Source organism: Ambystoma mexicanum, chromosome 6p (assembly GCF_040938575.1).
Source record: "Ambystoma mexicanum isolate Mex_15411 chromosome 6p, UKY_AmexF1_1, whole genome shotgun sequence".
NCBI classification, from domain to species: domain Eukaryota; kingdom Metazoa; phylum Chordata; class Amphibia; order Caudata; family Ambystomatidae; genus Ambystoma; species Ambystoma mexicanum.
Window position 1 is genome coordinate 652,386,516 of NC_090935.1, and position 23,238 is coordinate 652,409,753.

Consider the following 23,238-nt stretch of genomic DNA (forward strand, 5'->3'; position numbering starts at 1 on the left):
CTCAGGTCCAAGGCGCAGTAGCGATGCAGAACCAACCAGCCCCTCAATGGTCTTGGTGCCTGCAAGTCAAAGCTTACACAGACCTCCTCAACCAGAGGCTGCACCCCTGCCAGCCACGATCCTGGTAGTCAGGTCAAATCGCATGCAATCTTTGAGGGGTCATGTACTAACGAAAAGATAATTGAATAGCCCTTCCTTAATTATGATACAGCGGGAAATCCTATGGGTTTGAGTCCATATCTTTCCCCAAGATTCCTCCGAGATGCCAATCCCCAACTCCCACTCCCACTGTGCCATATATGGTAATTTATCTCCACTGGAGGCCCTTTCTAGGAGTTGGTAACAGGTGGAAACCTTGTGTGCCTCCTGGCCCTCTAGAACCTCGAGCTCTAGTCCAATTGGTTGTCTACTGCCTGCTTGTTTAACCTGATTATTGGACAGCCAGTGTCTGAGTTGGCAGTACCTAAAACACCCTGCTTCACATAAGTTGAACTTACCCTTACATTTTGAAATATGAGTGGAAATCCCTCCTTATATAGGTCTCTCAATTGTAATACCCTGAGTGACTCCCACTGTGTGAATGTCCTACCCTCCATGCCGGAGTCAACTTCGGGTTATATAGTACTGGGGATAGGGGGCCCAGGCCAGGCTTAACCCCATGTTGCGAGAATGCTTTGTCCCAATGACCCAAGGTGGTGCTAGTGGATTCCAGTAAGTTCTGTTGGATTCTCTGTGCCACTTTCGGGAGGAAGGGGAGGTGAGCCAGGGGGCGAGCCAAGCCAACCTGTTCAAGTGTCTTCCATTTCGGTCACCTCTCCTCTAGTGCCCAAACTAGCATTGGCGCAATCTGTGCAGGAAAAAGATAACATTGGATGGATAGAACCCCCAGTCTGCTAGGTCTAAGGAGCACTCTCTGAGAAATTCTAGGAGGTGGTCTTCACCAGATGAATCACCCTACCATCTTTTGTATTTCCCTCACTATCTCAGGGATTTGAGGAAGATGCGCTTGGTGGAGAAATTCTTGGATTCGGGCTGGGTTCCCTTGATGTGGGGCTGAAGTCCTTCGAAAGAAGTCGTCCACAACCTTTAGCTTTCCTACCTCTGTGATAACGCATTTCCCGTCCCTTCCCTCAGATCCCTGATATAATTGCGGGTGGCCACCTCAGGGGCGTCCCCAGGGAGTAGCCAAGGGGGGCCATGGCCACCCTTATAAAAATGCTGACCCCCCCATCGGCCACCCTGCAAAATAGCAAACAAAATGATACTTTTTTTCCGCACTGAACTGTGCATGGACAAATAACATGCACAGTTCGGTGCGAAAAGAAATGTCTTTTTTTTGTTGCTTTTTTGCCACGGCCCGGGGTTAGAGAGGCACGTATGATGGTGCCCCCGCCATTGCTGACTGATCTCACATGCTCAGTCAGTGAACCCCGAGTGAGGGCCTGAAGTGGAGAAGTTGAAAGGCATCATGTGGGAGAGAGGACACAAAAGATGATGAGAGGGAGGAAGCAAGAGCAGGTGGACTGGGGATTCAGCGACTACAGAGGGCGGGGGGGAGAAAGCACGAGCAGGGAAAGTGACTGTCCCCACTCCGTCCAGGTCACGGCTTAAATAAGTTACATTTTCCTTTCGAGTTGGGTCCCTCTATATTCTGAACAAACAAGCAAAAAACTTGCTGAGATTTGAATTGATGCTGTTGTCCTTCCAGAACACCCTCTTTCTCTCAGCCAACTACATAGAGATGTATGAGCATGAAACCCTTCACTCCACGCTACACATTATTGTTAGTACTGAGTGCACACGAGAATAAGCACTGGAGCTGTGGCAGTGAACGTTTTTTTTGTTGCTCTGGGCGAAGGGCCATTTTGCCATCTCATCCAGACACAGGCCCTTGCATGCCGCAAGCACCACGGCCACGTGGACTATTTCCCTCTCAGGTTTTAAACTATCTTTTTAAAACATACCAGGAAAGATTATGAAATGACTATAGCAGGAAAGATTAAAAGTGAAGACCCCCATGCACCTCTGCCCCCAAACACTCACACACATGCTTTGAGCAGGTCGTCATTGCTTCAGCTGTGCACACTTTTAGCCCATTGAACAGGGGAGGCGCCATTAGTCACAAGCACTGAAAACTGCAATCTACCCTGCAAAACGGGACCATAAAGATTCTTCAGCACAAATACTAGAACTCAACATGTAGTGAAGGCCCCTGTACACCTACCTATCGACAAAATGTATACCATAGCTGAATTCATGATACCCTTGGGAAAATAAAAAGATCCCTGGGTGACTGTGGGGAGCATGTGTTACCAGGGTATCTTTATAATTATTCTTTTATAATGCGCTTTACACCAGAGAGGTATTCTAAATGCAAGACCAGGATTCAAACCTGTGTTGCTATGTATGTTGTCAAGTTGCCCCTGAGCTATCCACCCGGCCTATGTAAATGATAGCATTGATGTCTCCTATTTGAACCTTTACTCAACAAAGGGGTGCTAAATTGATGTATGAACAGGGAGGCCAGAGTTATAATGCCAGCTCCACTGAAGCAATTTGTGTGATTATTGGCAAATCACCTTATATCGCTTGTCCTAAATCCCCTCATTTGGCACAATTGGGAGCATTCAAAATAACTTAAACCCTGTATCAAGCATTACTTGAAAACTAAAAAGTAAATTTTACTATAGAGTTTTTCCTATCCCCCAAACAGTATAGATATGCAGTACCTGTCCATCATGAAGGATAATGGATATTTAATTATTTAACTGGTTTGGCTAGGGAACCCAAGTGAAAGCAATTCAGAACTGGAACCAAAGAGTGATGCTGAGAGCACTTTAAGAACATGTTTATTACCACGCTGCGTCTGCACTGCACGTACTAGGAAAAGTGCATGTATGTTTGTTGATGCATAATTATAAGCAAGAACTGACCCAAACACAGGTTAAGATGTATAAGAGGGATAAAGCAATTCAATTAAATTCCATTTAAAAATTGGAACATCTCTACAGTATATCTCAAAATTGGGAATTTGCACTTCCACCCACAGATGGCTGCAGGAAACGAGCCTTGCTTTCACTGCAGACATGGCTGTGCATGCAATGCCTACCCATGACAGCCACTATCCTGAATAAGCACACTGTGCATACCTAGATCCTCAGAACATGAGAGGCCACTGTGACACTAAACAAAGCCGAAAGGTGAGAACACTTGAACGGGCACTCATCTTGCAGAAACGCAGACAAGCAGACTGCAGGCCTAAGTAAAATGGCGGCATACGCACCCGGAAATAAACACATCCTGAACCTGGACGTGCGCATTTCTACATTGGCTCATGCTTCCAGCCAGGCTGTGTTTATTTCCGAGTTTCCATCCTCGACTAGACTGCATGTAGGTTGTTGTGCGCAAAAGGCTTTTAGTAACAATTGTGCAGAGTCTGGCCAGTGGTTTACGTCTTTGGTTCACCATCGCCAAAGGTAGAGTTTTTTTTTTGTTGTTGAATTGAAAATAGTGTTTCTGTAACGACGATATGCATTTTACTTAATACAAACATGAGTACATTCTTTCCATTTCAGCAGAGCTGTCATGATGTGGATATCTTTTGGTGTAGTTGCAAGTGCTTGCTTATGGCACCTTATTCTAAAGGCACTTCCATGGTGCCTCCAAGTATCAAAGACTGATGATATTCCTTGAAATTTCCATTTCTGTCAAGTCATTTCTATTGGTGCAATCCTTATGCACATTTGGAGGTTTGCATGTATTTTGCCCCAGAGAGCCTGGACGGAGCTCTAATAGATGAGTTCCCTGCATCTGTAATGATTCTTCAATTTTCTTTTTTTTGTTGTGTTAAATACCATCTGCCACTAAGGTTACCAAAAAAGTAGATTGGGGCAGGTGTGGGTGGATTGGGGGTGCGAGTGAGACCGTACGGAATTGCGCGCACTGCATTTGGGGGGAAAGTAGCAGGACTTTTTCAGTGGCTCACACCCCCACTCTTGCAATGCTGGATACTCCCCTGACCGCCACCATAGAATATTCTCTTGCCTCATCCATGTTCACTCGAGCTTTCTGTCCGGGTTGCTTCCTCCCTGAATAATATGATTGTGACACTTTAGCAAACTGCCCTCTCCTGCTATATTTCCAGAACACCCCTTTTATTGCTGAACAATCTGGGTCCGACACCATGTGACCTATGAATTCATACCGGAAACAAGCACATTTGAAGCTTGTTCCCACTAATGGACTTCCTCGAGCACTTGGAGCTTTGTTCTTCTTAGCCACCACTGCTTTTATACCTTGCGCTGCTGGAAGTGGATCTGAGGTATTCTTAATAAGGCTTACTTACTGCCTCTTTGCCCGAGCAGTTCATTAATGTGGTATGTTTGGGTCCATCCGAAAATATGTTGCCACCCATTGCTAGTAAATAAAACTTGAACAAGTCTTCCAACTCTGTGATGGGTTCTCCCGGGCTGTCCAACAACTTGGCTGGAGGTGTTATTCCCAGATTCGCCATTCTTTGTTCCTTTTCTGCAACTGTCCCTTTCCACAAAACAGGATAATTCAGCTGTTCTCTTCCACGATCTTTACTCCATGTGGAACATTCTCTGCTAGCTGGGTCTTTAGTGGCTCCACACTTAATTTGTACACTAAGTACATCTACTTGAATAGCCACTCAGATTTGACTGGTCTATTCATGGTGTGGTAGCAACATGTAACATCTGTATGTTTTTGCGTTATGTTTAGTGAATTCACGTTGACTAGTTGCACATATGGCATATCATATTTCTTTGCACTTTGGATGGGCTGTGCATGAATACAATAGGAGAAACTATGTGGATTCCCTATTAGTGGTAGCAAGCGTTGTTATAATTTAGTTTATTTTTTGGTCTGTGTGTGTGGAGTGTTTTGCTTGTAGCATAAGGATTTTTAGAGTTTGGTGTCTCGTGGGCTGTATTTTGGGATTATGTGCATGCTTGAATGTGGTACTGTTATTAGTCTATGCTCATCAGATACATTAATTAGTTAACTGTTAAATAATACACGGAGGACACCAGATGCCCAGGCTTGACCACCAGGAGCACTAGCACAACCTTACGAAAATCGGGTGCACAGCACTCTTTTTACTCGAGCCGAGCACACATTGATTCAGATTCCCAGAAAAGAAAAAAAAAACGCATTTTACTTTCTCTAAATGCTATTTTGAGCTCCCGCCGCCATTGTGGTACACGAGGTACCTGGCTCTTCCAAGATGGCCGACCGCCTGCTGCATACAACCTCTTCTTCCTAAGCAGGCTCCCCTGAGGCCAGCTGATTGGTCACCAGGCCCATATTGCATCTCATTGGCCGCCGGCAGGCGAAGCCGGCCGTCTCCCTCCAAGGCCCTCGGGAGGCAAGGCCAGCTCCTGTTTTGAGCCTGTGTTGCCGCCTTGCCAGCCCTCCGGACTTCTCAGACTGGTCCATCACCTAGCCCCACTCTTCTGAAGTATTGATGGGCTGACAACTACCCCTCCTGCCTTCAAAACTGTAAGAGTCTGCACGCTTTTTGAATTATCTGCATATTGCATCTCACCCACCCATCTACTCACCTTGTTTGGATGCTACCCTGACCTTTGAATACGATTTCAGCTACATGTATTACCCGATTAACCATCCCTTTGTTGACTCTGCCTGCACGCAGTCCTCTTAGAGAGCCCTGCTATATTGCTTGACTTATTTTGCCAGCAGTTGCTCCACGTGTACTTATGCCTACTGCACTGCTGTGTCTGCTTGTATGCTCCCCTCTCATGTGCTCTGACGCACCTGTCTCAAAAATGCAAGTTGATTAGTGCCTTGCCTCTGGTCGCCCACAGAGCACACCTGATTAACCTGTGTTGTGCCCTATGGTCGCCATCAGACCACATTTAACCTATGCTGAGCCCTGCCCCGCACCCTGCTGCGCCCTTATTAGTGAATGCCTCACCTAGCCTAGATGTGCCTTGCTACTGAATGGCCCATTTGTGCCTTGTTAGTGAATGCCCTGTTAGTGAATGCCTCACCTAGCCTATATGTGCCTTGCTAGTGAATGCCTCACCTAGCCTATATGTGCCTTGCTACTGAATTGCCCATTTGTGCCTTGTTAGCGAATGCCTCACCTAGCCTAGATGTGCCTTGCTACTGAATTGCCCATTTGTGCCTTGTTAGTGAATGCCCCACCTAGCCTATATGTGCCTTGCTACTGAATTGCCCATTTGTGCCTTGTTAGCGAACGCCCTACCTAGCCTTTATGTGCCTCGCTACTGAATGCCCACATGCTCCTTGACACTGAATGACCATTCGTGCCTCGATAGTGAACGCCCTATCCCGCTTATAGTCTTAAGCACCCACGCGCACATATCTGAACTCATCGAAAAATGCTGTATCCATTATTGCACTACAGCATTATAGCTGTTACTCTAAGTTTTATCACCATGACCCAAATCATCACGGCATCTCCTGCCTCGGTACCAGACCTGATCCCACATATGCTGCCCAACATAGTGACGAATATCCCCACCAACTCTCCACCAAATAATATTAGTGCCAGAGGTGAAACCTTCACCTCCCTCCCATGCACCTTACCAGACAGAAATCTTAAACTTCGCGCAAGACTCACACAACTTTATGAACCACCTAGAAGAACCTTACCACCAACCAACCCAAAAACAAATTACCTACAAAAACCACACAAGACGGTAACAACAAATGCCACTACAATCAAAAAACAAAAGTTCAAGACCTCAGACACCAACTTAACTACCCCTAGCCAAGCAAACATGCCTAAAGAGACGCTAGTACTCAAAGGAGCACTCCTTAACGTGAGATCCCTTGTCGCCCATGCCCTTGACATAGCTGACCTCATTACAGAACACAACCTGGACTTCATGGCAGTAACCGAGACCTGGCTACATAACGCAGCCGGACCTTCGTTAATGCTAGCCATCCCAGAAGGCTACACCATAACAAGACACGATAGGGACAGCTCACGAGGTGGTGGAATTGCCATCATCTCCAAATTGAGCCTCTCTCTCAGAACATCCCCTCCTCAAATCTTACAATCTTGTGAAAATATCGTGGTTAAATTCCAGATAAATAATACACAAACCCTCACCATCCACTTAATTTATAGACCCCCAGGCCCTCTCGGCACCTTTGACGAGGATTTGCATAGCCTAATTACCAACAACCTTAAACCCACCTCCCAGCTTCTATTATTAGGAGATTTTAACCTTGGCTTTAATGACCCTATGGACAAACAATCCTCAGACATAGCCAACACCATCAATGTTTCAGGCCTATCTCAGAAAGTTGACAGACCCACTCATTCCAAAGGGAGAACACTAGACTAGATAGCAGATTACAACTGCACAGCCTCCATCACCTCCATCTCTCCTCAAGCATGGACAGATCACTCTCTCATCACCTTTAACCTATCTACAGCCAGACCCTCTCCGACGGTCCCATTGCTAGCACCTCCCTGTCTAACCAGAAACAAAAAAAGCATTATAGCGGAAAAAGCTATCCCCGCCATCCTACCCACGCTAAACGCTCTATCTGACAATCTAGACCCCAGTACTCTAGTTGAAGAATATAACAAGATTATGCTCAGCACACTGGACAAAATCGCCCGCTCAAACTTAGAAAAAGCAAACCTAAAGCGCACCTTAACAAATGGTTCACTCCCCAATTGAGAGATTTACGACTCCTAAAAAGAAAAAGTGAAAATTCCTGGAGATTATGTCCCTCTATAGAAAATAAAGCAAAACTATCCTCTATCTCCTCTCACTTTAAAAAAGAAGTGAACCTTGCCAAAAAGAACTCCTATGATGAACGTATCACTAACTCTAATTCTAGTATGAGAGAACTCTTCGCCATACTGAAAGAACTAGAGTCACCAATAGTCACACCAGACTTAGTCACCAAGGATAAGACCTGGTGCACAGACATTCAAAATGCGCTAGCAAATAAAATCAATACACTTCAAACCAAAATACAACAAAAAAAAGTTATGCTCAATCTTCAGCAACCCCCTAACACCTCTACACATAGCATCTCACCAGAGGCAAACAACAAATTTCACTTTTCAAAAACTTCCCCACTAGAAGTAGAAAAAATCATTCTTTCTCTCAAACCATCAAACTGCAAGGGCGATACCTGCCCAGCACAGTTAATAAAAGACGCTGCTAGAGACCTCTCACCATTTATTTCTAAATGAATCAATGCCTCCTTCACAACAGGCATTATCCCAGCCAACCTAAAACATTCCTGGGTGCTCCCACTTCTCAAAAAATAAACCTTAGACCCACTTATTCCTACCAACTATCGCCCTATTACCACTGTGCCATTCCTCCTAAAAATACTGGACAAAGCCGTCTATATTCAGATACAAAAACACCTTGACTTGTATAAGCTTCTAGGAGCAAGACAATCTGGTTTCCGTCCACGTCATGGAACGGAAACCGCCTTGATTGATTTAAAGACTCAGGTCGATGAGCTGAGAGATGGAGGAGGAACAGCACTCCTGCTCCTACTTGATCTCTCAGCAGCATTCAACTTGGTCGATCACAAGGTACTCTGTAAACACCTGGATTCTGCTGCCCACTTCTCTCCTGAGGCCATCAAGTGGCTAGAATCTTTCCTAAGCGAAAGAACTATGAGAGTATTTTCCCCTTCGGCCGCAGCTGACCCTACCCAGATATCATGTGGCGTTCCCCAGGGTTCCTGTGTCTCGCCTACCCTATACAATATCTTCACCAAACCCTTGTTCGACGATCTGGACCTTCTGGGTATCACCTACACTAACTATGCAGATGATACACAGATTCTCCTCCCGCTTTCTGGGGATCATAGGAAGGACTCGGAATGGGTGAACAGGGTATATCTCATTGTTCAAGCATGGATGGCCACACATGGCCTGTGCCTGAACGACGACAAGACCAAGTTGATAATCCTGGGAACACAGAAGAACACCAAAAAATTAACTCAGGAATTCTCTTCCTTCAATATTGATGGAAACCTCATTAGGGTCTCCAAGGAAGCAAAAACCCTCGGTTTCTACTTGGATTCTACACTCTCATTCGATAAACAACTTAAATCCTTGGCTTCTACCACTGCCTACACCTGCAAACTAATAAGAGCAGGCAAGCCTTTCCTCTCTAACAACAGCTGCATGATCTTGGCTAGAGCACTTATCCTCTCCAGGATCGACTACTGTAATGTCCTTTACAGTGGCGCCAACAAATCAACCATCCAGAAACTACAAACACTCCAAAACAATGCTTTGCGAGCCGCACTGAGCATAAATAAAAGGGCACACATTTCCACCATCAGACGTCAACACAAATGGCTAACTACTAACCATAAAATTCAATTAAAAATGATCTCCTTGACACATAAAGCTCTTAACAACGACGCTGCCCCAAGCTACCTCACGAACAAAATACAAAAAAAAACCTCCATCAGACCAATGAGAGCTACCAACACTAACTGTCTGGTAGTACCTAGATTTAAACAAACCACGGTCGGTGGGAATAGTTTCCCTGTGAAGGCGGCCAAAACCTGGAATCTATTACCTAACAATCTAAGAGCAGATCAGCCGTACCCACTATTCAGGCGGAATGCCATCCAATATCTTATCTCCAACGACCACTAGACACAGGTTTATAGTAATCTCAGACCTGACACTGGTCCCTCTCCTCTGACTTACGACATGCCTTACGACATGTCGACCTCTCCTTTGTCTTACGACATTATGCGTACCATCCTCTATGGAACTCATCGACCTGCACGACGATGGTCCTGTATATTTGTATACTATTACTGTATCCTGTATAATTTGTATAACTTGCATAATATCTATATTATCCATTACTGTAACTTGTATAATATGTATAACTTTCACTGTATCCTGTATAATCTGTAACGATGTAAGCTTCGCATTATCCTACCTGCTGCGCCCTTCTACCTATGGGTCTGGAGCGCGTTAGAAATAAAACAAACAAACATGGAACTATATCAATGTGCAATTCGTTCTCTCATATACACATAGTTTTCAACTGGACTATATAATACATCACCATAAGAGATTTCCAGAAATTCAGTTATGTGTTTGTTTTGGTGTGCCACCCCAAGATTTCATGTGGCCTCATCAGGCCACCCCTATGAAAAATGGCTGGGGGCGCCACTGGGCCACCTTCCTTAATTTAGCTGCTAGCAATGTATTGGCCTTATTGCCCCAGGAATAGAAGTATTGTTTAGTGCAGGAGGATCAATTGCGCTGCTTTCCCTGTCAAGTGTATCTATAATACCTGTCAAGCCATACGGAGGTCCCTAAGGGATCACGGATTCCCTTTTGATATAGGCTCTTTTTCCTTCTCTTGAACTATTCGTCTGATGTTGCTTGTTGCTGTTTTTGGGCCCTTCCCCAGGCTGCCGATTGGCCTATGATGAACCCTCGGATCACTGCCTTTGTCACGATGCTCAGGTCCAAGGTGCAGGAGAGATGCAGAACCAACCACCCCCTGAATGGTCTTGGTGCCTGCAAGTCAAAGCTTACACAGACCTCCTCAACCAGAGCGCGGAAGGAGGGTTAAGGTCTCGATGTTTGGATAGGTAGGGGGATTGTAGGGAAACCGAATTGAGGGTTAGGGAGAGGTTATGGGTAGGACTGGGGGAGTTTAGGTAAGGGTTGATTGCACACTTTTATTTGGCCAATGTTTTGGCATGCATGCTAAAAAAGCCATTACAACTTTACCAACACCTTTACATGTAAAGGTGTTGCCCCTCGCTCAATACCACAGGTACGTAACAGTCACAGGCATAAGCCTGTCTACACTAACATAACAATACCACAGGTAATAACAGTCACAGACATAAGCCTGTGTACACTAACATAAGGAGTGCTCAACATGCACTTGCACACTTAGCTTTTAGTCTTTAAAGTCCTGTCCTGCAAGGGCTGTCAAGTCCTGTGCCACGTCCTTGAAGTCTGAGTGACTGGTGCAAACTAAAAGAAAACAGAAGGCAAGCATTAGCGTATGCTTTCAAGTTTTGCAGTCATTCGTCCTTCATGCCACACTCAACACGCATCCAGCACACTGTATGCTTAAGGTTCACAAATCCCAATTGTGTGCGCTACCACACGTGGCTTGTAGCGCCTAATATCAATAATTTGCCGAACACGGTCTTTCCTCAGACCGACTGTGGTTGCTCAATCTAAAATAACACGTTATTCTTTGATGCGCTTTCGTCTCATGCGCCTTCTGGGCGTTATGTTCCACGAGGCGAAAACAGGCAGAACTCTGCACAAACACTAGGCTGTTTCAGATCCTAATATGTGCTGCGAGAAGTAACAAATGCTGTGCTATCCCACGAAAACCATGCCTACTTAGCTCAGTGTCATGATGCCTACCTCCAAGGAGCCAGGTCCGACCCAGCAACCCCAGAGGCAGGCATCATTTCCCCCTGTGAAGTGCCAGCGGGCCCAAGCTGGGGCCCTTTGGACACAGTCCTGGCGCCTTAGGCGCCAGGCTCATGTTGGACCCCCGTCCTGGCGCCTTAGGCGCCAGGCTCATAAAGTTAGACATGTGTTCAAGTGTTTTAATGTGCACTTACCTGATGCAGACCATGCTGCTACATCCAGGCCCTCTTGAGGCCTGAATGGAACTACTTTACCTGTGGGACTACTTTCCACCTGGGTGTGGTCGGGGAAGGATACATACCTGATCGGTGGAAGGATACATACCTGGAACTTCTTCCAAAGCTATTTAAACCACGCCCGATCAGCAACTGACGCTTCGCGTTGTTCTGCTCCTCGCAGCTGGACGCTCACCGTGTCAGCTCCTGCATCTGGACTTCAGCCACGCCTGTCTGCATCCTGGGTCACCTGCAAAGGGAGATAAGAGAGAATTGGGGAGAAAGAAGACCTTACCTGCTAAAGCACGGAGACATCACACCGACGATCCTGAAAGGGAAGACATCATTTTTTAAAACCATTTCGCTTCGATCGCTGCAGCGCTGCATTTCACTCACCTTTCCTGGGCACCTCCATCTTCAGCAACGATCATCCGGATCCGCAGCCACTTCCCAGAGCCTAAAGAGAAAAAGACAAGAACACAAGGTGAGAGAAGGAAGGGAATAGGAAAAGCTCAGTTTCCTTCTAAGACTTACCTGTTGGGTCATTCCCATTTAATTTCGGGTCCTGCCGCTTCCTGGCATTCCGGACCCCGTCCCCTATGGGGAAAAAAGACAAAGACATTGAATGAGCAAATGCAAAGACATTACCCGAACGCTCATCCAGAACTTACCTGTCATTTACTGGAACTGCACGTTTCACTTCGGGTCGGCGCCATATCTCCGGCATTCCGAACCCCGGCCCCTAAGGGGAAAAAGACATAAGCGTTAGCGCTTGCTGCAATAAGACAATGAACATTATTATTAAGCTTGAACTTTTGAACTTGCTACAGAACTCTTACAGCGCCTTACCTGAATAGTCAATCTTATTTGAACTCCCATCAAACCTCAATCCAGTGAAGTAACTGGGTTTCAACGCGCCCCTGCATCAGAAGCAGGATGGAGAACTCATCCTTCCAGACCCTAAGGGGAATATTCCTGCGAGCCAGAGAAGCCAGAGTAGAGGGGCCCTACCTGTCCATCCTCAGAGTCCTGCGCTTCACCATTGAAGAAGCATCAGCACACGAAGCCAGACCTGAGCCTCTGTGGGAATCAGGTGAGCGTGACAGAACGCGAAGCCTACCCACAATTTCCCACCCGGGCGCTATGGAGACTTCCGAGACAGATCAGCTGGCCCAGCTTTTGGGGGAATTACGGGCAGAAGTGCACTCAGCCCGCCAGGAGACTAACGCTCTCAAAAGAGAACTGATCCTATCCAAGGAAAGAACAGATGACCTGGCCAAAAGGTTATTGCAGGCCCAGGCAGGGCACACTCCTTTATCTAATTCCGGAGGTACTTCCACATCAATGGGTTTGAATAACCCGGTACAAATCAATCTACCTGGACACATGCCTTTGGCCCCGCCTGAACGTTTTGCGGGGGAACCCAAGAAATATGCCGTCTTTATGAACCAATGTCGTTTACACTTTCTATGCAGACCCGGGGCCTTCCCTAACGACCAGACCAAGGTAGCCTTTATACTATCTTACCTCAGTGGCAGTGCTGCCGATTGGTCTATTCCATTGGTAAATCAGGATGATCCCATTCTCCAGAATCTTCAGGGTTTCCAGGCAAGCATGGAAAGATTGTTTGCTCGACACTCTCAAGGACAGGCCCTTGATAACGAACTGCTATCCTTACGACAAGGTAATCAGGATCTCCTGTCCTACGTTGCCACCTTTAATAGACTGGTTGTGGAAACTGGATGGCCAGAAAACAAAAGAATCACATTGTTTCATCGAGGCCTGCGCGGAGAGCTTAAGGATGTTCTAGCTCAGATAGTAGATCCACCCCAGGTCTGCGCAGACTACATAGACTTGGTGGTTCAACTTGATCACAGACTTCAAAATAGAAAAGCAGATCGGTTCAAGTACGAAACCCGAGTACCGATCAAAACCCACGCTAACTCCAAGAGTACCGACGTATCCGAACCTATGCAAATCGGCGGTGTTAAAGGACCATTAACGCAGAAGGAACGAGAGAGAAGGCGGCAAAAGCAACTTTGTCTGTATTGCGGGACTACCGGTCACTTTCTTCGAAATTGTCCGGTTAAACCACCTAAGAAGGTGGTTGGAGCCACTGATAACGATTTATTGACACCTGATTCGGGAAACGACCTAGCCCGACAAGCGTAGGGGTCCGCTTGCCGAGCTTGAAAACAAACTCTTTGACCTCGCATTTTGTCATGCCAATGGTGCTCGTGGACCCAAAACAGCCTCAGCAGTTGCATGCTATAAAAGCATACATCGACAGTGGAGCTATTGGAAATTACATAGACCGTGAATTGGCTTCCAGGATTAAGCTCCCTCTCCGCCCGAAAGTAACCCAAGATGTCATTACTACAGTAGATGGAACCAAAATAGCCTCAGGGCCTGTAACGCATTCCACTGTTGAAATGACGTGGGTCAGGATGGACATCGGGAAGCAATCGTGTTTGACGTGATCAAGGCCCCACAATTTCAAGTAATTCTTGGAATTCCTTGGTTAGAAACACATAATCCCAGAATTGACTGGCGAGCAAAGAAGATAAGTTTTCCTGATTGTGAACCAACTTGTTATCCAAGAAATCCAGTTATGGGTCTAGCCTCAGCAACTTCCACCCCTGTACAGCTACCGTCAGAATACCAGGAATTCCAAGACGTTTTTCAGAAGGAACAGGCTAACACGTTACCTCCCCATCGGTCTTATGATTGCCAAATCGATCTGGTACCCAATGCTCAACTACCTTGTAGTAGGATTTATGCTCTTACGGAACCTGAGAACCTGCATTTGCGTCAGTATTTAGATCAGTACCTAGCCAATGGTTTTATTCGCCCGTCCAAGTCTCCTGTCTCCTCAGCTCTGTTCTTCGTGCCGAAAAAAGAGGGTGACCTTAGAACATGTATAGACTATCGCGCCCTAAATCAAATAACGATTAAGAATCGTTATCCTCTGCCCCTGATCCCTGAGCTTATCGACCAGGTGAAAGACGCTTGAGTGTACACCAAGTTAGATCTCCGAGGAGCTTATCACCTGGTGCGTATAAAAGAAGGCGACGAATGGAAGACTGCATTCCGCACCAAATTTGGGCTCTTCGAATATCAGGTGATGCCCTTAGGTTTGTGCAATGCACCTGCCGCCTTTCAGTACTTTGTGAATGATGTTCTTCGGGAACTTATCGATGTCTGTGTCATTGTTTACATTGACGACATCCTGGTATACTCTTCTTCAGAATCCGATCACAGAAAACATGTTAGGGCAGTTCTTGAGAAATTGCGCCAGCACAGACTATTTGAAAAGCTCGAAAAATGCGTTTTTCATACCACAGAAGTTGAGTTTCTCGGATTCATCCTGACACCTCAAGGAGTCTGAATGGACTCGCGAAAGGTGGACGCCATCCTCAAATGGCCATCTCCTAGCTGGGTGAAGGGAGTTCAGAGCATGCTCGGCTTTGCCAATTTCTATCGAAGATTCATCCCGGAATTTTCCCGAACAGTCCATCCCATCACAGCTCTCCTAAAGAAAAGCAAACGCTTTGAATGGACTCTTGAGGCCGAACAAGCCTTTCAGGACCTAAAAACCAAATTCACCTCTGCACCTGTATTGAAGCACCCGCACCCAGATCTCCCTTACATTGTGGAAACCGACGCATCCAGTTCGGCCATGGGAGCTGTCCTGTCGCAAAGAGACCCAGAAACTAACCAACTACACCCTGTGGCCTTTTGGTCCAGGAAATTTTCTCCTCCTGAAATCAACTACGCAATTACCGACAAAGAGTTACTGGCTATTAAATCTGCTTTCAAGGCTTGGCGTCACTACCTTCTCGGGGCAAGACACACCATCACCGTAATTACGGACCACAGAAATTTACATTATTTAAAGACGGCCAAAGCTCAATCTTCACGACAACTCCGATGGGCTCTATTCTTTGCGGAATTTGATTTTGTAATTACCTATCGCCCTGGCTGCAAGAATGGTAAAGCAGACGCCTTATCCCGGATTGGCATGGAAGAACCCAATTCGAGTTTAGAACCTGTGCCAATCATACCTGAACAAAGAATCTTAGGCCTAACTTCATTGCAAACTATTGAGGACATCCAAAGGCAAGTAAAACAACTTCTAGACTCTTCAGCCTTACTGGAATGGAGTCAAAAGGGTCCTCATTACACCATTAAGGATGATTTACCCTACTTCCAGGAGCGGTCGTTTCTGCCAAGTAAAGAATTGCAAGAACTTGTTATTGCCCATCATCATGAATCATTAATGGAAGGACACCCTGGTATCGCTAAAACGGAGGAAAAAATCAAACGCCACTTCTGGTGGCCTTCTTGGAGAAAAGACATAAAGTCTTTTGTATTGTCTTGCGGAATTTGCGCCCAAAACAAGGGTCAAAAGAAAAGGCCAGCCAGCCTACTTCAACCCTTGGATATTCCACCGGCATCATGGCACACCTTGTCAATGGACTTTATAACTGACCTGCCTCCTTGTGCTGGTTACAACACTATCCTTGTAATTGTGGATCTATTCTCCCAAATGGCCCACTTTATCCCTTTAAAAGGTTTGCCTTCAGCTTCCACCTTGGCCAAGGAATTTCTGGAGAATATAGTTTGCATACATGGTTTCCCTTCCATATTAGTCTCGGATAGTGGAAGTCAATTTATCTCCCATTTTTGGAAGAAGTGTTGCCAACTAGCACAAATAGATGTGCGGTTATCCACCAGCCACCACCCTCAGACCGACGGACAAACCGAGAGAACCAGTCAGACTCTCGAGCAATATCTTCGGTGAATGTTACACCAATCCGAGTTAAATTGGAAAGACATCCTTTGGATCGCAGAATATGCATACAACAATTCAGTGCATTCTGGAACCGGACAAACTCCTTTTTATACTTTGTATGGTCACCATCCTCGGACCTCTGACCTAGATCCACCTCTGACTCTGGAAATGCCTGCAGTAAATCATCTGCATTCCACAATAACCCGAGCCTTCAAAGAAGCTGCAACTCATTTACAGCAAGCCAAGAAAAAGTATAAAGAAAGCGCTGATTTGCACCGAAGTAAAACTCCTCCTTACCAAGTAGGAGACCAGGTATGGCTAGCAACGAAACATTTACCTCTCAAGGGCCCGCAAACCTTCAATCCCAGATTCATAGGACCTTATCCCATCAAGGCTATAATCAATCCCGTGGCCTTTAAACTGGATTTACCGTCTAACATGCGTATTCATCCAGTTTTTCATGCATCATTTTTGAAGCCAGTACAACCAGGGACCCGACTGTCCAAGCCTCCAGACCCAGTTCAAATTGAAGGGGAATTAGAATTCGAAGTTAAAGATATTTTAGACTCCAAGGTGTTAAAGTCAAAACTCTTCTATCTTGTTGACTGGAAGGGATATGGACCTCAGGAGAGATCGTGGGAGCCTAGTAACCATGTTCACGCACCTCGATTAATACAAAGGTTCCACCGGAGATTTCCTAACAATCCAAAACCCCCGGAGGGAACAACCTTGGGAGGGGCCTTGAGGGGGGGTACTGTCATGATGCCTACCTCCAAGGAGCCAGGTCCGACCCAGCAACCCCAGAGGCAGGCATCATTTCCCCCAGGGAAGTGCCAGTGGGCCCAAGCTGGGGCCCTTTGGACACAGTTCTGGTGCCTTAGGTGCCAGGCTCATAAAGTTAGACATGTGTTCAAGTGTTTTAATGTGCACTTACCTGATGCAGACCATGCTGCTACATCCAGGCCCTCTTGAGGCCTGAATGGAACTACTTTACCTGTGGGACTACTTTCCACCTGGGTGTGGTCGGGGAAGGATACATACCTGATCGGTGGAAGGATACATACCTGGAACGTCTTCCAAAGCTATTTAAACCACGCCCGATCAGCAACTCAAGCTTCGCGTTGTTCTGCTCCTCGCAGCTGGACGCTCACCGTGTCAGCTCCTGCATCTGGACTTCAGCCACGCCTGTCTGCATCCTGGGTCACCTGCAAAGGGAGATAACAGAGAATTGGAGAGAAAGAAGACCTTACCTGCTAAAGCACAGAGACATCACACCGACGATCCTGAAAGGGAAGACATCATTTTTTAAAAGCATTTCGCTTCGATCGCTGCAGCGCTGCATTTCACTCACCTTTCCTGGGCACCTCCATCCTCAGCAGCGATCATCCGGATCCGCAGCCACTTCCCAGAGCCTAAAGAGAAAAAGACAAGAACACAAGGTGAGAGAAGGAAGGGAATAGGAAAAGCTCAGTTTCCTTCTAAGACTTACCTGTTGGGTCATTCCCATTTCATTTCGGGTCCTGCCGCTTCCTGGCATTCCGGACCCCGGCCCCTATGGGGAAAAAAGACAAAGACATTGAATGAGCAAATGCAAAGACATTACCCGAACGCTCATCCAGAACTTACCTGTCATTTACTGGAACTGCACGTTTCACTTCGGGTCGGCGCCATATCTCCGGCATTCCGAACCCCGGCCCCTAAGGGGAAAAAGACATAAGCGTTAGCGCTTGCTGCAATAAGACAATGAACATTATTATTAAGCTTGAACTTTTGAACTTGCTACAGAACTCTTACAGCGCCTTACCTGAATAGTCAAGCTTATTTGAACTCCCATCAAACCTCAATCCAGTGAAGTAACTGGGTTTCAACGCGCCCCTGCATCAGAAGCAGGATGGAGAACTCATCCTTCCAGACCCTAAGGGGAATATTCCTGCGAGCCAGAGAAGCCAGAGTAGAGGGGCCCTACCTGTCCATCCTCAGAGTCCTGCGCTTCACCATTGAAGAAGCATCAGCACTCGAAGCCAGACCTGCGCCTCCGTAGGAATCAGGTGAGCGTGACACTCAGCTCCGAGGCGCAGGAGCTCTGGAGGGGCTAGTAATGGCCCCCTGCACTTTCCTCTCGATCCCACAGACTCCCAGGGTAATGCGGCACTTATCTGATAAAGGTGAGGGGCCGGGTTACTGCTCCGGAGGCTCTGGGCCCCTCGTGTGTGATTTCCATGGAGCTGCTGGGCATACGTCCTCTCTCTCTGGTGTCTCGAGCACAAGCCCCGTGCCTCATCAGCATGCCACACCCGACTCGGCTTCTCATTGGTTCACGGATCCGCAAGGCATGCTGGGTATTGTAGTCCTGGTGTGCCTTTTGCTGGGAATTATAGTTTTGTAGCGCTTTTTGTCTGCAGAAAGGGCAAAGAAGTCTTCTATAAGGCTGTATGCCCTTAAAAAAGGTTCTCACTACTGGTGCAAGTCTGACAGCCCCAATAGTTCTTTGTCCATGGCCAAGTCTGCCCCTGACAGCCTTCCTGGCATCCCAGACCGTTTGAGAATCCAATTCCCAAGTTGAATCAGGAGTTGAATCCTATCCAGTTGAATCCTGATTCAACTGGATAGGAGATGCTGTGGCTCATGCCAATAGATGTGTTTGAAAAATGGGATGTTCTGTCCTGAAGAAGGTTGCCGTACAGAGAGAGCACTAATGGGGATGCTCACAGAGAGCAACTGAAACACGTGTCGACGTGAATCTGTGGGAACAAGAGAACACAGATCTTTGTTATAACCCAAGAGTATGGGGAGTTTTTTCCTAATGAACTATAATGAGATGGAGATATAACAGATGTTGAACTGTTGTTTTTTATATGTAGACCATTTTTCGAAAAAATGAATTGCTGAATAAGAGATTGATGAGATGAGTATGTATGTGAATGAATGAAAAGTGAATGGGTCACAACGTCATAGGAACTGTTTAATGTTACTTTTAGATTGTGTATAAATAAACTAATAAAGACTTGGAAATTGAAACCAAGTTAAATATAAAAATTATCTAGGCATTCCGTCATCCTGATTTGTCCACTAGTTCAAGTGTGTTTATATGTCCATGGGAATGGGACACAGAAGCACCGGCACTTTTGCTAATGGTGCCTGTGCGTCTGTGAAAAATCTGTGGTCGTGCCGATAGACCTGCTGGGCGTAACAGCCCCCACCCACAAAGTTGGAGTGTGGCAGTCCTGAAAAAGTGAAGGTACGGTGCGACCGGTACCCTTATTTCCAGAATGCCTCACTCGTAATGATGCCCATTGAGCCTCCAGGGAGGCCTGTATGGAGGGAAAGGTTGCATCAGCTCCAGTTCAAGCCTAAGGGGGGAGTGACCAGATAGCGCTTTTGGTAGAATTTCTATCCCCGTAATCGACGGGATGAGAGAGTTAGAGACCAAAAACATATCTAAGTTAGAGAAGCCTTTATGACCATCAGAATAAAAGGTATGGTCTCTCTCTCCGGGATGAAAGAAACGCCATGCCTCTATTAGCGAATGTTCCATCAGTAATGTCGACATTTTGCTTATCGTTGGTGGTAGCAGCCAGCGATTTATACACAACCGGATCTATGACACAATTGAAACCCCCCCCCCCAGGATAATCTCCCCTTCATCATATTCAGCTAGGACATCTGAGAATTTTTCAAGAAACTCTGCCTGTTTATCATTAGGAGCATATAGAACTACTATGGTGATTTTACAATACCCTATACAGGATATGCGAAGTGGGTATCACCCTTCCCTGTTCCTCAATACCCTCAACACCCTCAAGGGCAGCCCTCTGTCAATCATGATGGTGACTCGCCACTTTATAAGGACACTAGTGGTAAAATAGGCTTGAGGATATAGTTTATTGCAGGGACGCTCTTCATCTCCCACCAATAAGTGGGTTTCGTGGAGGATGACCAAGGCTGCATCCAGAGAGGAGAGTCTATACACCAGTGCCTTCCATTTCACTGGTGAATTAAGACCGCGTATGTTCAGGGTCGGGAAGGGAAGGTCAGGGGACGCCATCATGCTCCACAGCTGGGCAGACATTTCTTTAACAACCCAGAACAAGAAACGGGAGAATCTTCTCGCAGGAGTCTCTTGACATACTGCAACCAAGTTTGCTTGTGTGACAAAAAAATTAACAATAAACCCTCAAAATGCAAAAGAATTATAACATTGCACTAAAGGCAACTCCATAACCTTTGTGGTAACTTAAACATGGGCCCAATTCCCTCTTGGCGCCCTCTCCACCCCACAGCTAACTTCCCCCAATCTTCATACAATATCATATTTACATTTCCCCCAGTGGCTTAAATGCCTAAAGTGCCGATCACAACTATTGAAAATGAAAGTAATTCCTGAACAAAGAACTAATCAGCCAGTTTGTAGCAGGCCTGAGTGTCATGTAGGGGCGGGGCTCTGCGGGCTGGCCCCACCTCCGCCTCTGAAGGGGATTTTGCTGAGATTCTCCTCCTTCTAGGCTTCCTGGTGCTGCTTCTGAATCCTGAGCTTGATCCGGTCCTCCTCCCAGTATCCTCTGAAGAAGGCCGGGGTAGTAACCTTTAGTTTTGCTGCCTCTTCTTCTGAGCCAATAGCGTATTTTTGCTCTTGATATTCAAAGAGTAGCTTACAGCGAAACCCCCAGCGCTATTCAATGTTTCTTGGTTGTAGCGAAGCCGTGACTATATGTAGCTTAAGTCTATCCACCAGCGTCCAAGGCGAATGGTCTTGGTATAATGAGCGCTTTGACCCCCCAGAATTCAATTGGCTCTTTCTTTCAGGTTGCCCTCATCTCCTCCTTCAGCTGAAAGTAGTGGACTCTTGTCAGAACATCAGGCACCAGGTTGCGCTGTTGCTGCATTGAGGAGTACACGTGATGTGTTCTGTCTAGTTCAAGGGCAGTGGTGTCTGGGAGATCCAGTTAGTAGTCCACTAGACATAGTCCGCTAGGTCCTGATCTTGCACATGCCAAGCAATGTCGCATATTTGGACATTGTTTCTCCGCGATCTATTCCGGAGATCCTCTTGTTTGGCCCAAATCGCCTCAAGCTGTTCTTCAATGCCCACCACCCTGTTTGCCTGCTCAGCCTGCTCCTGTGCCTGATGACATAACATGTTTTCAACCTCATTCACGCGCAACTCCAGCCTTCTTTCATAGACTGGATTTCTGCTTTGAGACCCTGTTTCAGGATGGAGAGCATCTCCATAAGATCCTCCTTAGTGAATGAGGCACTTGGATGAACAGTTCCGGGAGGGGGTGAATGAACGTCAGCTTGAACCTCCCAAGCCAATTTCCCCTTGTCCTGAATACTTAGCAGTGACTTAATGTTGCTCATTCTAAATTTTGCACCAGATTTAGCCATCTTTCCTGGGCTAGCAGGAAATCCCAGCAACAGTGCTCCCCACGCCAGCCTGGGGTTCCTTTTCCAGATGGGGCTAAGCAAAAGTGGTTTATATTAAGGCACTGTCCTACCAGCAGTTCGGGGCACTAGTGAATATTGTTAATGCACAAATGACTCCCAGAGGCACAGGTTCACGATAATAAAGCTGGTCCCATTCAGTGCAAGATACCGCAAAGGCCTGCCAAATTTACACTTGCGCATTGGGTCTCCCCTTTCGTCAGGAAAACAGTCCTCGCTGGAAGCAAGACACTCTCGCCAGGCAGCCGAGGTTCGCAACCATGCAGAAGCCTCCTTCATTAACAACTGTAGTAGAGGCCTCTAGGTCGTAGAGTTGGCAATGTGACCCTTCAGAGCGCTGCAAAGCTTCCCTTGCCCTGGATCAGTGGCAGCCATCTATGACAGTCCTGGACCCCTCTGTGTCATCAAGGTCCGTTTGGGGGTGTTAGTTAAATGTTAAAGGTTAAAGGTATTTGTACCGCGCACCGTCACAAACGGTATTGGTCCCCAGGTGCTCTGGCGGATCTGTAAGTGATAAGGGGGAGAGAGGGTGGTTGGTTAGTAGGGTGAAGAGGGAGTAGGATAGTGAGAGGAGTGGTGTTCTGTTGGCAGCTTCAACTCGGTATACACCGGGTGCTGAGCTTTGGTGCGGGTATTGGATCAGGGTCAGTCCGCGTGTGCTGTTGCTCCGGCTTATGTGTTGTTGTAGTGTTGTGAAGTGCGTGCGGCTTGTTGTGCGAGAGATGGTTGTGTGTGTTTTTTGAGTGAGATAAGTATGCAGAGTTTGAGCTTATATTGGTTAGTGGGTTACCTGACCTTTAGCATGCTAACATTCACAGTTTTGTCTAAATGTGGCACTTGTTTGCCTTCACATGTGGGCATGCCAACATTCACAGACTTTTCTAGGTGCTGCGCAGGCTAGTGTTTAGAAATCTGTCTAGGAGTGGGCATGCTAACATTCATAACTTAATCTGGATGCTACTCGGCTGGTGTTCACAATTCTAGTGTGAAATTATGTTCATTCCGGCCTTCGGGGCCCCCACCGGTGTGCGCCCACCAGTCTCTGCCTCCTGCCACACAGTTCCAGCCGGCCTGCTCCAGATATTAGTGCTGCGCTCGCACTCGCTCATCCCTGTAGGCCGACCCACACCCACTCTCCCTCACTCACCCATGGTGGCATGGGACCGGCCTGCCGATGTGCTTGACTCCCTCGGGCCTCCGGGGAGAAGGCCAGTGGTCCTGCCGAGTGCACCTCACCCATGCACAGCCAAAAGGAGCGGAAGAGTGCACCCAGCCTCTCACTGGGTTCCAGCCTCCAGCTCAGTCTGGTTCCAAGCCAGTGGGGTCCTCCATGTCTGGGCTGTCCCAGGGTA